Here is a 15,000-nt window from a genome sequence, read left to right on the forward strand (position 1 = left end):
ATCGTATCTTTCTAATTTCTCATTCATTTCATTAATTATTTCCTAATTGTTATGATCGGATTTGCAAAGATTAGGATTTCTGTATATCGAACCGGTACATGTCAGCTGTATTTATGAGGTTATGTTATTTGTTCTTAGAAATTTGATGTGATCAATTGAAAATGAGATGAAAGTTGCTTTAATTTATCGTTTCGGACCGACTATTAGTGCCGTGTCATCGTTTGGAGATTACTATGGAACATAATTGTGCGACGAGTTATGATAGACTGTCATTTATTGTTGCGACTGGATTTGGTGGTCTCCAGCTATATATGCGTTTATTATTTATAATTGTCGATCCGATTCACTACCTACTAATTCTATATTGTGAATTTTTAGTTTAATGATCATGTCCTTACTGTTGGACCAACACCCCACTTGGATGCATTGGTACGATGACTGTCTCCGTAGGAAGGCCATGCATGACAGTCAACCCATGTAATTCTTTTCATTAGGGTAGTTTATACAGTAAGTGTCCTATTTATTGACTATAGGGTACCAATTAGTTACTTCGTATGGTTACCTTTAAGGTAATTGAATGATATTGTTGCTTTTAGTGAGCAACTAAATGACATTGAGAGATTTGACCGGATAGTTAGTTTGAAGATGTTTATATATTCCATGCAACAATCTTTCGCTTATTCCGTGTTGCTGCGGTTATACACAGTTACTGACTTGCCCCTTGACATCCTCTCGGATGTGCACTTCCTTTGAGGATTATCCGTGATGACCTGTATTGCCTTATATAATTAGCATTTTTGAGTAAGTTTGAAATCTAGGTGAGAGTGCCGTTTATGTATGTATATGTTTGTTAATCTGTGATTTATCATAGGTTACTTATTGTTGTTATTGCAATTTAGGTTAGATTGTTTCGAAGAGCCTTCCTTGATGTGAATATATCTCTTCCTTTGTTTCGACTGTGGGTGAATTCTGATGCTTAGCTAAGGATATTTTATATCAATATTCTATTTTATATCATTAATTTAGAATAGAATAGAATATAATATAATAGCATATGTTCAAAGATTTTTAATGATATTCTTGACAATTTTACGCTTCTCTATATTTGAAAATCCTATTCTTTGATTGTCTTGGTTCTCGCTAGATGGCGCGCGCCGCCTGATTTCTTTCTCTACTTTATGTCGTTGGATTTTGTTTTCGTCTCTCATTCATTAGAATTGACGTACACGCATTGGAGGTTATGTCTTCGTTCTGTTTAAAACGTTTTGTTTATTTTATTTTGTTATTGTTGTGTTTTTAGGTTTTCTTATGGATTAGACCGATCTTATGTGATTTGTCGACCTGTGACTTGTTTGTTTTACCCCCTCGCACCACTTGGAGGTTATGTCGGACACCATCTGTGTCACTAGATTGTACTTTTGTATGAATATTTCGTTATTATTTCAGGGTGAATTTGACGCCGTAGATATGTTTTGATATTGTTAACCACTTTTATTTCATTTTATTTTGTTGCTAGTCACCTTCCAATCAAGATACCAGCGGTGTATTTACATTTTTTGTATTTTTTAGGTTATCCCGTTGTCCAGTTCCCCTGACAGAACTGGTAGAGCCGACCGTGATCAATCTGGAAATCACATGTCCGAAGCTATCCGCATCAACCTGCGGTTCCCTCTGCACTTGATGACCGAACGCCAACAGGCCAGGATTCTACCTTTGCTTAAGTACTTTCGGGATATGTTGAATACTACATTTGTTTATATTAGACTTATCTGCTCGAAGTTTAATTAGTTAGATGACTTATATGTTTTGATTTGCAAGGTATGAGGTCTATTGAGATAGCGACCCCGTAGGACGGTGCAGTAACTTCGTGATTGTGTTTCATATTGTTCAATCATTCCTAATGCCAATCATCCTCCCATCGGAATATCAATAGTCTAGTTATGATTTTTAATGTTTTAGGTTAGGGAGTCTTGGCAGAGTTGACGGAACTGGCCGTGTCCGAGTGGTGGAAATGGACAAAGCACCCTGGACCATTGCTACTATGAGTTTGCCAATTTTCCCACACTACAAGATGAGCAATATTTGTCTTTCTCTATGATTAGGACTACTCGCTGAAACAGTAGTCCTAGCAAAGTCCTACTCCCCAAGCGGAGAGAAGTTAGGGGGGCAGTAAGGATCTCGTTAATACCATGCACGCGCCTTCCTGATATGTTCGGGCATAGGCTGCGGTTGTCAAGGCGGTGGTAGTTAGTCCCGCCGTTTACCCGCGCTCGGCATCTCGATCCTTCTCTGAACGGATTGCGAACGCGATCTGCTGAGCTGGTCTTTCCTGCGTAAGTATATGGACATTTTGAAATGTAGACTATCTGTCTATGGCCTCTGGTGCTTGTTAAAACTCCGAGCTGGTCTTTCCTGCGTAAGTATCGGGGACGGTTCACGTACGGGTCTCCGAGCGCCTGTTCGGTTCCGTCGCGGCAGTATTGCGTAAAATTTTAGATAAGGACAGTGGGAATCTCGTTAATCCATGCACGCGCCTTCCTGATATGTTCGGGCATAGGCTGCGGTTGTCAAGGTGGGTGGTAGTTAGTCCCGCCGTTTACCCGCGCTCGGCATCTCGATCCTTCTCTGAACGGATCCGAACGCGATCTGCTGAGCTGGTCTTTCCTGCGTAAGTATATGGACATTTTGAAATGTAGACTATCTGTCTATGGCTCTGGTGCTTGTTAAAGCTCCGAGCTGGTCTTTCCTGCGTAAGTATCGGGGGACGGTTCACGTACGGGTCTCCGAGCGCCTGTTCGGTTCCGTCGCGGCAGTATTGCGTAAAATTTTAGATAAGGACAGTGGGAATCTCGTTAATCCATGCACGCGCCTTCCTGATATGTTCGGGCATAGGCTGCGGTTGTCAAGGTGGTGGTAGTTAGTCCCGCCGTTTACCCGCGCTCGGCATCTCGATCCTTCTCTGAACGGATCCGAACGCGACTTAGTTAGGGACATTTTGAAATGTAGACCATGAGTCTATGGCTCAGGTGCTTGTTAAAGGTCTGAGCTGGTCTTTCCTGCGTAAGTATATGGACATTTTGAAATGTAGACTATCTGTCTATGGCTCTGGTGCTTGTTAAAGCTCCGAGCTGGTCTTTCTGCGTAAGTATCGGGGACGGTTCACGTACGGGGTCTCCGAGCGCCTGTTCGTTCCGTCGCGGCCGTATTACGTAAAATTTTAGATAAGGACAGTGGGAATCTCGTTAATCCATGCACGCGCCCTTCCTGATATGTTCGGGCATAGGCTGCGGTTGTCAAGGTTGGTGGTAGTTAGTCCCGCCGTTTACCCGCGCTCGGCATCTCGATCCTTCTCTGACGGATCCGAACGCGATCTTAGTTAGGGACATTTTGAAATGTAGACCATGAGTCTATGGCTCTGGTGCTTGTTAAAGGTCTGAGCTGGTCTTTCCTGCGTAAGTATATGGACATTTTGAAATGTAGACTATCTGTCTATGGGCTCTGGTGCTTGTTAAAGCTCCGAGCTGGTCTTTCCTGCGTAAGTATCGGGAACGGTTCACGTACGGGTCTCCCGAGCGCCTGTTCGGTTCCGTCGCGGCAGTATTGCGTAAAATTTTAGATAAGGACAGTGGGAATCTCGTTAATCCATGCACGCGCCTTCCTGATATGTTCGGGCATAGGCTGCGGTTGTCAAGGTGGTGGTAGTTAGTCCCGCCGTTTACCCGCGCTCGGCATCTCGATCCTTCTCTGAACGGATCGAACGCGATCTTAGTTAGGGACATTTTGAATTGTAGACCATGAGTCTATGGCTCTGGTGCTTGTTAAAGGTCTGAGTGGTCTTTCCTGCGTAAGTATATGACATTTTGAAATGTAGACTATCTGTCTATGGCTCTGGTGCTTGTTAAAGCTCCGAGCTGGTCTTTCCTGCGTAAGTATCGGGGACGGTTCACGTACGGGTCCCGAGCGCCTGTTCGGTTCCGTCGCGGCCGTATTGCGTAAAATTTTAGATAAGGACAGTGGGAATCTCGTTAATCCATGCACGCGCCTTCCTGATATGTTCGGGCATAGGCTGCGGTTGTCAAGGTGGTGGTAGTTAGTCCGCCGTTTACCGCGCTCGGCATCTCGATCCTTCTCTGAACGGATCCGAACGCGATCTTAGTTAGGACATTTTGAAATGTAGACCATGAGTCTATGGCTCTGGTGCTTGTTAAAGGTCTGAGCTGGTCTTTCCTGCGTAAGTATATGGACATTTGAAATGTAGACTATCTGTCTATGGCTCTGGTGCTTGTTAAAGCTCCGAGCTGGTCTTTCCTGCGTAAGTATCGGGGACGGTTCACGTACGGGTCTCCGAGCGCCTGTTCGGTTCCGTCGCGGCAGTATTGCGTAAAATTTTAGATAAGGACAGTGGGAATCTCGTTAATCCATGCACGCGCCTTCCTGATATGTTCGGGCATAGGCCTGCGGTTGTCAAGGTGGTGGTAGTTAGTCCCGCCGTTTACCCGCGCTCGGCATCTCGATCCTTCTCTGAACGGATCCGAACGCGATCTTAGTTAGGGACATTTTGAAATGTAGACCATGAGTCTATGGCTCTGGTGCTTGTTAAAGGTCTGAGCTGGTCTTTCCTGCGTAAGTATATGGACATTTTGAAATGTAGACTATCTGTCTATGGCTCTGGTGCTTGTTAAAGCCTCCGAGCTGGTCTTTCCTGCGTAAGTATCGGGGACGGTTCACGTACGGGTCTCCGAGCGCCTGTTCGGTTCCGTCGCGGCCGTATTACGTAATATTTTAGATAAGGACAGTGGGAATCTCGTTAATCCATGCACGCGCCTTCCTGATATGTTTCGGGCATAGGCTGCGGTTGTCAAGGTGGTGGTAGTTAGTCCCGCCGTTTACCCGCGCTCGGCATCTCGATCCTTCTCTGAACGGATCCGAACGCGATCTAGTTAGGGACATTTTGAAATGTAGACCATGAGTCTATGGCTCTGGTGCTTGTTAAAGGTCTGAGCTGGTCTTTCCTGCGTAAAGTATATGGACATTTTGAAATGTAGACTATCTGTCTATGGCTCTGGTGCTTGTTAAAGCTCCGAGCTGGTCTTTCCTGCGTAAGTATCGGGAACGGTTCACGTACGGGTCTCCGAGCGCCTGTTCGGTTCCGTCGTGGCAGTATTGCGTAAAATTTAGATAAGGACAGTGGGAATCTCGTTAATCCATGCACGCGCCTTCCTGATATGTTCGGGCATAGCTGCGGTTGTCAAGGTGGTGGTAGTTAGTCCGCCGTTTACCCGCGCTCGGCATCTCGATCCTTCTCTGAACGGATCCGAACGCGATCTTAGTTAGGGACATTTTGAATTGTAGACCATGAGTCTATGGCTCTGGTGCTTGTTAAAGGTCTGAGCTGGTCTTTCTACGTAAGTATATGGACATTTTGAAATGTAGACTATCTGTCTATGGCTCTGGTGCTTGTTAAAGCTCGAGCTGGTCTTTCCTGCGTAAGTATCGGGGACGGTTCACGTACGGGTCTCCGAGCGCCTGTTTCGGTTCCGTCGCGGCCGTATTGCGTAAAATTTTAGATAAGGACAGTGGGAATCTCGTTAATCCATGCACGCGCCTTCCTGATATGTTCGGGCATAGGCTGCGGTTGTCAAGGTGGTGGTAGTTAGTCCCGCCGTTTACCCGCGCTCGGCATCTCGATCCTTCTCTGAACGGATCGAACGCGATCTTAGTTAGGGACATTTTGAAATGTAGACCATGAGTCTATGGCTCTGGTGCTTGTTAAAGGTCTGAGCTGGTCTTTCCTGCGTAAGTATATGGACATTTTGAAATGTAGACTATCTGTCTATGGCTCTGGTGCTTGTTTAAAGCTCCGAGCTGGTCTTTCCTGCGTAAGTATCGGGAACGGTTCACGTACGGGTCTCCGAGCGCCTGTTCGGTTCCGTCGCGGCAGTATTGCGTAAAATTTTAGATAGGACAGTGGGAATCTCGTTAATCCATGCACGCGCCTTCCTGATATGTTCGGGCATAGGCTGCGTTGTCAAGGTGGTGGTAGTTAGTCCCGCCGTTTACCCGCGCTCGGCATCTCGATCCTTCTCTGAACGGATCCGAACGCGATCTTAGTTAGGGACATTTTGAATTGTAGACCATGAGTCTATGGCTCTGGTGCTTGTTAAAGGTCTGAGCTGGTCTTTCTACGTAAGTATATGGACATTTTGAAATGTAGACTATCTGTCTATGGCTCTGGTGCTTGTTAAAGCTCCGAGCTGGTCTTTCCTGCGTAAGTATCGGGACGGTTCACGTACGGGTCTCCGAGCGCCTGTTCGGTTCCGTCGCGGCCGTATTGCGTAAAATTTTAGATAAGGACAGTGGGAATCTCGTTTAATCCATGCACGCGCCTTCCTGATATGTTCGGGCATAGGCTGCGGTTGTCAAGGTGGTGGTAGTTAGTCCCGCCGTTTACCCGCGCTCGGCATCTCGATCCTTCTCTGAACGGATCCGAACGCGATCTTAGTTTAGGGACATTTTGAAATGTAGACCATGAGTCTATGGCTCTGGTGCTTGTTAAAGGTCTGAGCTGGTCTTTCCTGCGTAAGTATATGGACATTTTGAAATGTAGACTATCTGTCTATGGCTCTGGTGCTTGTTAAAGCTCCGAGCTGGTCTTTCCTGCGTAAGTATCGGGGACGGTTCACGTACGGGTCTCCGAGCGCCTGTTCGGTTCCGTCGCGGCCGTATTACGTAAAATTTTAGATAAGGACAGTGGGAATCTCGTTAATCCATGCACGCGCCTTCCTGATATGTTCGGGCATAGGCTGCGGTTGTCAAGGTGGTGGTAGTTAGTCCCGCCGTTTACCCGCGCTCGGCATCTCGATCCTTCTCTGAACGGATCCGAACGCGAATCTTAGTTAGGGACATTTTGAAATGTAGACCATGAGTCTATGGCTCTGGTGCTTGTTAAAGGTCTGAGCTGGTCTTTCCTGCGTAAGTATATGGACATTTTGAAATGTAGACTATCTGTCTATGGCTCTGGTGCTTGTTAAAGCTCCGAGCTGGTCTTTCCTGCGTAAGTATCGGGGACGGTTCACGTACGGGTCTCCGAGCGCCTGTTCGGTTCCGTCGTATTGCGTAAAATTTTAGATAAGGACAGTGGGAATCTCGTTAATCCATGCACGCGCCTTCCTGATATGTTCGGGCATAGGCTGCGGTTGTCAAGGTGGTGGTAGTTAGTCCCGCCGTTTACCCGCGCTCGGCATCTCGATCCTTCTCTGAACGGATCCGAACGCGATCTGCTGAGCTGGTCTTTCCTGCGTAAGTATATGGACATTTTGAAATGTAGACTATCTGTCTATGGCTCTGGTGCTTGTTAAAGCTCCGAGCTGGTCTTTCCTGCGTAAGTATCGGGGACGGTTCACGTACGGGTCTCCGAGCGCCTGTTCGGTTCCGTCGCGGCCGTATTGCGTAAAATTTTAGATAAGGACAGTGGAATCTCGTTAATCCATGCACGCGCCTTCCTGATATGTTCGGGCATAGGCTGCGGTTGTCAAGGTGGTGGTAGTTAGTCCCGCCGTTTACCCGCGCTCGGCATCTCGATCCTTCTCTGAACGGATCCGAACGCGATCTTAGTTAGGGACATTTTGAATTGTAGACCATGAGTCTATGGCTCTGGTGCTTGTTAAAGGTCTGAGCTGGTCTTTCCTACGTAAGTATATGGACATTTTGAAATGTAGACTATCTGTCTATGGCTCTGGTGCTTGTTAAAGCTCCGAGCTGGTCTTTCCTGCGTAAGTATCGGGGACGGTTCACGTACGGGTCTCCGAGCGCCTGTTCGGTTCCGTCGCGGCCGTATTGCGTAAAATTTTAGATAAGGACAGTGGGAATCTCGTTAATCCATTGCACGCGCCTTCCTGATATGTTCGGGCAATAGGCTGCGGTTGTCAAGGTGGTGGTAGTTAGTCCCGCCGTTTACCCGCGCTCGGCATCTCGATCCTTCTCTGAACGGATCCGAACGCGATCTGCTGAGCTGGTCTTTCCTGCGTAAGTATATGGACATTTTGAAATGTAGACTATCTGTCTATGGCTCTGGTGCTTGTTAAAGCTCCGAGCTGGTCTTTCCTGCGTAAGTATCGGGGACGGTTCACGTACGGGTCTCCGAGCGCCTGTTCGGTTCCGTCGCGGCCGTATTGCGTAAAATTTTAGATAAGGACAGTGGGAATCTCGTTAATCCATGCACGCGCCTTCCTGATATGTTCGGGCATAGGCTGCGGTTGTCAAGGTGGTGGTAGTTAGTCCCGCCGTTTACCCGCGCTCGGCATCTCGATCCTTCTCTGAACGGATCCGAACGCGATCTTAGTTAGGGACATTTTGAAATGTAGACCATGAGTCTATGGCTCTGGTGCTTGTTAAAGGTCTGAGCTGGTCTTTCCTGCGTAAGTATATGGACATTTTGAAATGTAGACTATCTGTCTATGGCTCTGGTGCTTGTTAAAGCTCCGAGCTGGTCTTTCCTGCGTAAGTATCGGGGACGGTTCACGTACGGGTCTCCGAGCGCCTGTTCGGTTCCGTCGCGGCCGTATTGCGTAAAATTTTAGATAAGGACAGTGGGAATCTCGTTAATCCATGCACGCGCCTTCCTGATATGTTCGGGCATAGGCTGCGGTTGTCAAGTTGGTGGTAGTTAGTCCCGCCGTTTACCCGCGCTCGGCATCTCGATCCTTCTCTGAACGGATCCGAACGCGATCTGCTGAGCTGGTCTTTCCTGCGTAAGTATATGGACATTTTGAAATGTAGACTATCTGTCTATGGCTCTGGTGCTTGTTAAAGCTCCGAGCTGGTCTTTCCTGCGTAAGTATCGGGGACGGTTCACGTACGGGTCTCCGAGCGCCTGTTCGGTTCCGTCGCGGCCGTATTACGTAAAATTTTAGATAAGGACAGTGGGAATCTCGTTAATCCATGCACGCGCCTTCCTGATATGTTCGGGCATAGGCTGCGGTTGTCAAGGTGGTGGTAGTTAGTCCCGCCGTTTACCCGCGCTCGGCATCTCGATCCTTCTCTGAACGGATCCGAACGCGATCTTAGTTAGGGACATTTTGAATTGTAGACCATGAGTCTATGGCTCTGGTGCTTGTTAAAGGTCTGAGCTGGTCTTTCCTACGTAAGTATATGGACATTTTGAAATGTAGACTATCTGTCTATGGCTCTGGTGCTTGTTAAAGCTCCGAGCTGGTCTTTCCTGCGTAAGTATCGGGGACGGTTCACGTACGGGTCTCCGAGCGCCTGTTCGGTTCCGTCGCGGCCGTATTGCGTAAAATTTTAGATAAGGACAGTGGGAATCTCGTTAATCCATGCACGCGCCTTCCTGATATGTTCGGGCATAGGCTGCGGTTGTCAAGGTGGTGGTAGTTAGTCCCGCCGTTTACCCGCGCTCGGCATCTCGATCCTTCTCTGAACGGATCCGAACGCGATCTTAGTTAGGGACATTTTGAATTGTAGACCATGAGTCTATGGCTCTGGTGCTTGTTAAAGGTCTGAGCTGGTCTTTCCTACGTAAGTATATGGACATTTTGAAATGTAGACTATCTGTCTATGGCTCTGGTGCTTGTTAAAGCTCCGAGCTGGTCTTTCCTGCGTAAGTATCGGGGACGGTTCACGTACGGGTCTCCGAGCGCCTGTTCGGTTCCGTCGCGGCCGTATTGCGTAAAATTTTAGATAAGGACAGTGGGAATCTCGTTAATCCATGCACGCGCCTTCCTGATATGTTCGGGCATAGGCTGCGGTTGTCAAGGTGGTGGTAGTTAGTCCCGCCGTTTACCCGCGCTCGGCATCTCGATCCTTCTCTGAACGGATCCGAACGCGATCTTAGTTAGGGACATTTTGAAATGTAGACCATGAGTCTATGGCTCTGGTGCTTGTTAAAGGTCTGAGCTGGTCTTTCCTGCGTAAGTATATGGACATTTTGAAATGTAGACTATCTGTCTATGGCTCTGGTGCTTGTTAAAGCTCCGAGCTGGTCTTTCCTGCGTAAGTATCGGGAACGGTTCACGTACGGGTCTCCGAGCGCCTGTTCGGTTCCGTCGCGGCAGTATTGCGTAAAATTTTAGATAAGGACAGTGGGAATCTCGTTAATCCATGCACGCGCCTTCCTGATATGTTCGGGCATAGGCTGCGGTTGTCAAGGTGGTGGTAGTTAGTCCCGCCGTTTACCCGCGCTCGGCATCTCGATCCTTCTCTGAACGGATCCGAACGCGATCTTAGTTAGGGACATTTTGAATTGTAGACCATGAGTCTATGGCTCTGGTGCTTGTTAAAGGTCTGAGCTGGTCTTTCCTACGTAAGTATATGGACATTTTGAAATGTAGACTATCTGTCTATGGCTCTGGTGCTTGTTAAAGCTCCGAGCTGGTCTTTCCTGCGTAAGTATCGGGGACGGTTCACGTACGGGTCTCCGAGCGCCTGTTCGGTTCCGTCGCGGCCGTATTGCGTAAAATTTTAGATAAGGACAGTGGGAATCTCGTTAATCCATGCACGCGCCTTCCTGATATGTTCGGGCATAGGCTGCGGTTGTCAAGGTGGTGGTAGTTAGTCCCGCCGTTTACCCGCGCTCGGCATCTCGATCCTTCTCTGAACGGATCCGAACGCGATCTTAGTTAGGGACATTTTGAAATGTAGACCATGAGTCTATGGCTCAGGTGCTTGTTAAAGGTCTGAGCTGGTCTTTCCTGCGTAAGTATATGGACATTTTGAAATGTAGACTATCTGTCTATGGCTCTGGTGCTTGTTAAAGCTCCGAGCTGGTCTTTCCTGCGTAAGTATCGGGGACGGTTCACGTACGGGTCTCCGAGCGCCTGTTCGGTTCCGTCGCGGCCGTATTACGTAAAATTTTAGATAAGGACAGTGGGAATCTCGTTAATCCATGCACGCGCCTTCCTGATATGTTCGGGCATAGGCTGCGGTTGTCAAGGTGGTGAGTAGTTAGTCCCGCCGTTTACCCGCGCTCGGCATCTCGATCCTTCTCTGAACGGATCCGAACGCGATCTTAGTTAAGGGACATTTTGAAATGTAGACCATGAGTCTATGGCTCTGGTGCTTGTTAAAGGTCTGAGCTGGTCTTTTCCTGCGTAAGTATATGGACATTTTGAAATGTAGACTATCTGTCTATGGCTCTGGTGCTTGTTAAAGCTCCGAGCTGGTCTTTCCTGCGTAAGTATCGGGGACGGTTCACGTACGGGTCTCCGAGCGCCTGTTCGGTTCCGTCGCGGCCGTATTGCGTAAAATTTTAGATAAGGACAGTGGGAATCTCGTTAATCCATGCACGCGCCTTCCTGATATGTTCGGGCATAGGCTGCGGTTGTCAAGGTGGTGGTAGTTAGTCCCGCCGTTTACCCGCGCTCGGCATCTCGATCCTTCTCTGAACGGATCCGAACGCGATCTGCTGAGCTGGTCTTTCCTGCGTAAGTATATGGACATTTTGAAATGTAGACTATCTGTCTATGGCTCTGGTGCTTGTTAAAGCTCCGAGCTGGTCTTTCCTGCGTAAGTATCGGGGACGGTTCACGTACGGGTCTCCGAGCGCCTGTTCGGTTCCGTCGCGGCCGTATTGCGTAAAATTTTAGATAAGGACAGTGGGAATCTCGTTAATCCATGCACGCGCCTTCCTGATATGTTCGGGCATAGGCTGCGGTTGTCAAGGTGGTGGTAGTTAGTCCCGCCGTTTACCCGCGCTCGGCATCTCGATCCTTCTCTGAACGGATCCGAACGCGATCTGCTGAGCTGGTCTTTCCTGCGTAAGTATATGGACATTTTGAAATGTAGACTATCTGTCTATGGCTCTGGTGCTTGTTAAAGCTCCGAGCTGGTCTTTCCTGCGTAAGTATCGGGGACGGTTCACGTACGGGTCTCCGAGCGCCTGTTCGGTTCCGTCGCGGCCGTATTGCGTAAAATTTTAGATAAGGACAGTGGGAATCTCGTTAATCCATGCACGCGCCTTCCTGATATGTTCGGGCATAGGCTGCGGTTGTCAAGGTGGTGGTAGTTAGTCCCGCCGTTTACCCGCGCTCGGCATCTCGATCCTTCTCTGAACGGATCCGAACGCGATCTTAGTTAGGGACATTTTGAAATGTAGACCATGAGTCTATGGCTCTGGTGCTTGTTAAAGGTCTGAGCTGGTCTTTCCTGCGTAAGTATATGGACATTTTGAAATGTAGACTATCTGTCTATGGCTCTGGTGCTTGTTAAAGCTCCGAGCTGGTCTTTCCTGCGTAAGTATCGGGGACGGTTCACGTACGGGTCTCCGAGCGCCTGTTCGGTTCCGTCGCGGCCGTATTGCGTAAAATTTTAGATAAGGACAGTGGGAATCTCGTTAATCCATGCACGCGCCTTCCTGATATGTTCGGGCATAGGCTGCGGTTGTCAAGTTGGTGGTAGTTAGTCCCGCCGTTTACCCGCGCTCGGCATCTCGATCCTTCTCTGAACGGATCCGAACGCGATCTGCTGAGCTGGTCTTTCCTGCGTAAGTATATGGACATTTTGAAATGTAGACTATCTGTCTATGGCTCTGGTGCTTGTTAAAGCTCCGAGCTGGTCTTTCCTGCGTAAGTATCGGGAACGGTTCACGTACGGGTCTCCGAGCGCCTGTTCGGTTCCGTCGCGGCAGTATTGCGTAAAATTTTAGATAAGGACAGTGGGAATCTCGTTAATCCATGCACGCGCCTTCCTGATATGTTCGGGCATAGGCTGCGGTTGTCAAGGCGGTGGTAGTTAGTCCCGCCGTTTACCCGCGCTCGGCATCTCGATCCTTCTCTGAACGGATCCGAACGCGATCTGCTGAGCTGGTCTTTCCTGCGTAAGTATATGGACATTTTGAAATGTAGACTATCTGTCTATGGCTCTGGTGCTTGTTAAAGCTCCGAGCTGGTCTTTCCTGCGTAAGTATCGGGGACGGTTCACGTACGGGTCTCCGAGCGCCTGTTCGGTTCCGTCGCGGCAGTATTGCGTAAAATTTTAGATAAGGACAGTGGGAATCTCGTTAATCCATGCACGCGCCTTCCTGATTTGTTCGGGCATAGGCTGCGGTTGTCAAGGCGGTGGTAGTTAGTCCCGCCGTTTACCCGCGAACGATATCTCGATAAGTTAAAATTCAAAATGGTCCAAAGGTTAGGCTACTTTCGTAACTAATCGTATTACAATGCATGACCTTTTTTGATTAATGTGGTTTCTATTTAAAGCAGGTTTTACAGTTTTACCTAATTGTCAGTTTTCTGAATGTCTAAACTATTTTCGTCCAATTTTTTTGATTAATTCATTCCAATCGAAGGTTGTACGTATTATCGGTTGCGACGATACAGAATTCCATGTATCTGTGATTGATGAGCATGTCTTCATGTTCGTTGATCCTTCATTTCATTAGAACCAAATATAGTTGCCATGTGATATCGATTTGGCTCTGAATTCTCGTCATGTCGAATTGGTATTATATGGTCCCTCATAAGTAGGTGCACTTGAAGGTTCGTCAAATTATGCGGGCGTCCTCCCGCTATATTCAGGTATACATCGGAGGTTTTAATGCAGTTGTAACTGGCCTCACCGTTTAACCGCATATGATATACTGAAACGCGGATTTTATTCGCCATCGGACCGAACGGGCTCTAGAAGTACAATGCGGGTAATGATCGAATTCAGATGAATGGAATTAGTCTCCAATTCAATTTCCGCACGGGGCGATGTTTTTTAATTGTTTTTTGATAGTTCATCGCATTAGGTCTGAAAACTGTATATTTAATAGTCTCATAAGGTATAACTTATAAACGTATCTTGTGGTTCGTCTTCGAACTGAACGTACATTTAAGACAATGTTCCGAATTAAAATAGTGAATTTAATTCTGGAAATCGTAAGAAAATGTTTCCAAACATGATAATAGAATACAAAAAGAGTATAGGCTAGGTGCTTATCGGTTAAGATGAATGATATCCTTAAGTTTACACAACGTTCTGTAAAACGAATTTAGCAAAATAAAAGAGATTTACATCCCTTGTATTTGTCTTTATATACATACGCATATTATATGCAATATACTTATGTACGGAAAATGTTCCCAAGAACGAATTTAGACAAATAAAAAGGCGAATAGAAAAGATTGACATCCTCTCTATTCGCCTTTGTTATTTATACAGGCATACATAAATGCATCGTCGATGTATATCAATGCGATATATTTATGTACGGAAAATGTTCCCAAGAACGAATTTAGACAAATAAAAAGGCGAATAGAAAATATTGACATCCTCTCTATTCGCCTTTGTTATTTATACAGGCATACATAAATGCATCGTCGATGTATATCAATGCGATATATTTTTGTACGGAAAATGTTCCCAAGAACGAATTTAGACAAATAAAAAGGCGAATAGAAAAGATTGACATCCTCTCTATTCGCCTTTGTTATTTATACAAGCATACATAAATGTATCATCGATGTATATCAATGCGATATATTTATGTACGGAAAATGTTCCCAAGAACGAATTTAGACAAATAAAAAGGCGAATAGAAAGGATTGACATCCTCTCTATTCGCCTTTGTTATTTATACAAGCATACATAAATGTATCATCGATGTATATCAATGCGATATATTTATGTACGGAAAATGTTCCCAAGAACGAATTTAGACAAATAAAAAGGCGAATAGAAAGGATTGACATCCTCTCTATTCGCCTTTGTTATTTATACATGCATACATAAATGCGTCGTCGATGTATATCAATGCGATATATTTATGTACGGAAAATGTTCCCAAGAACGAATTTAGACAAATAAAAAGGCGAATAGAAAAGATTGACATCCTCTCTATTCGCCTTTGTTATTTATACAGGCATACATAAATGCATCGTCGATGTATATCAATGCGATATATTTATGTACGGAAAATGTTCCCAAGAACGAATTTAGACAAATAAAAAGGCGAATAGAAAAGATTGACATCCTCTCTATTCGCCTTTGTTATTTATATATGCA

The sequence above is a fragment of the Rhynchophorus ferrugineus genome, unplaced genomic scaffold (assembly GCF_030347505.1).
Source record: "Rhynchophorus ferrugineus isolate W39M unplaced genomic scaffold, kcgeb_rfMv2 rfM580, whole genome shotgun sequence".
Classification (NCBI taxonomy): domain Eukaryota; kingdom Metazoa; phylum Arthropoda; class Insecta; order Coleoptera; family Curculionidae; genus Rhynchophorus; species Rhynchophorus ferrugineus.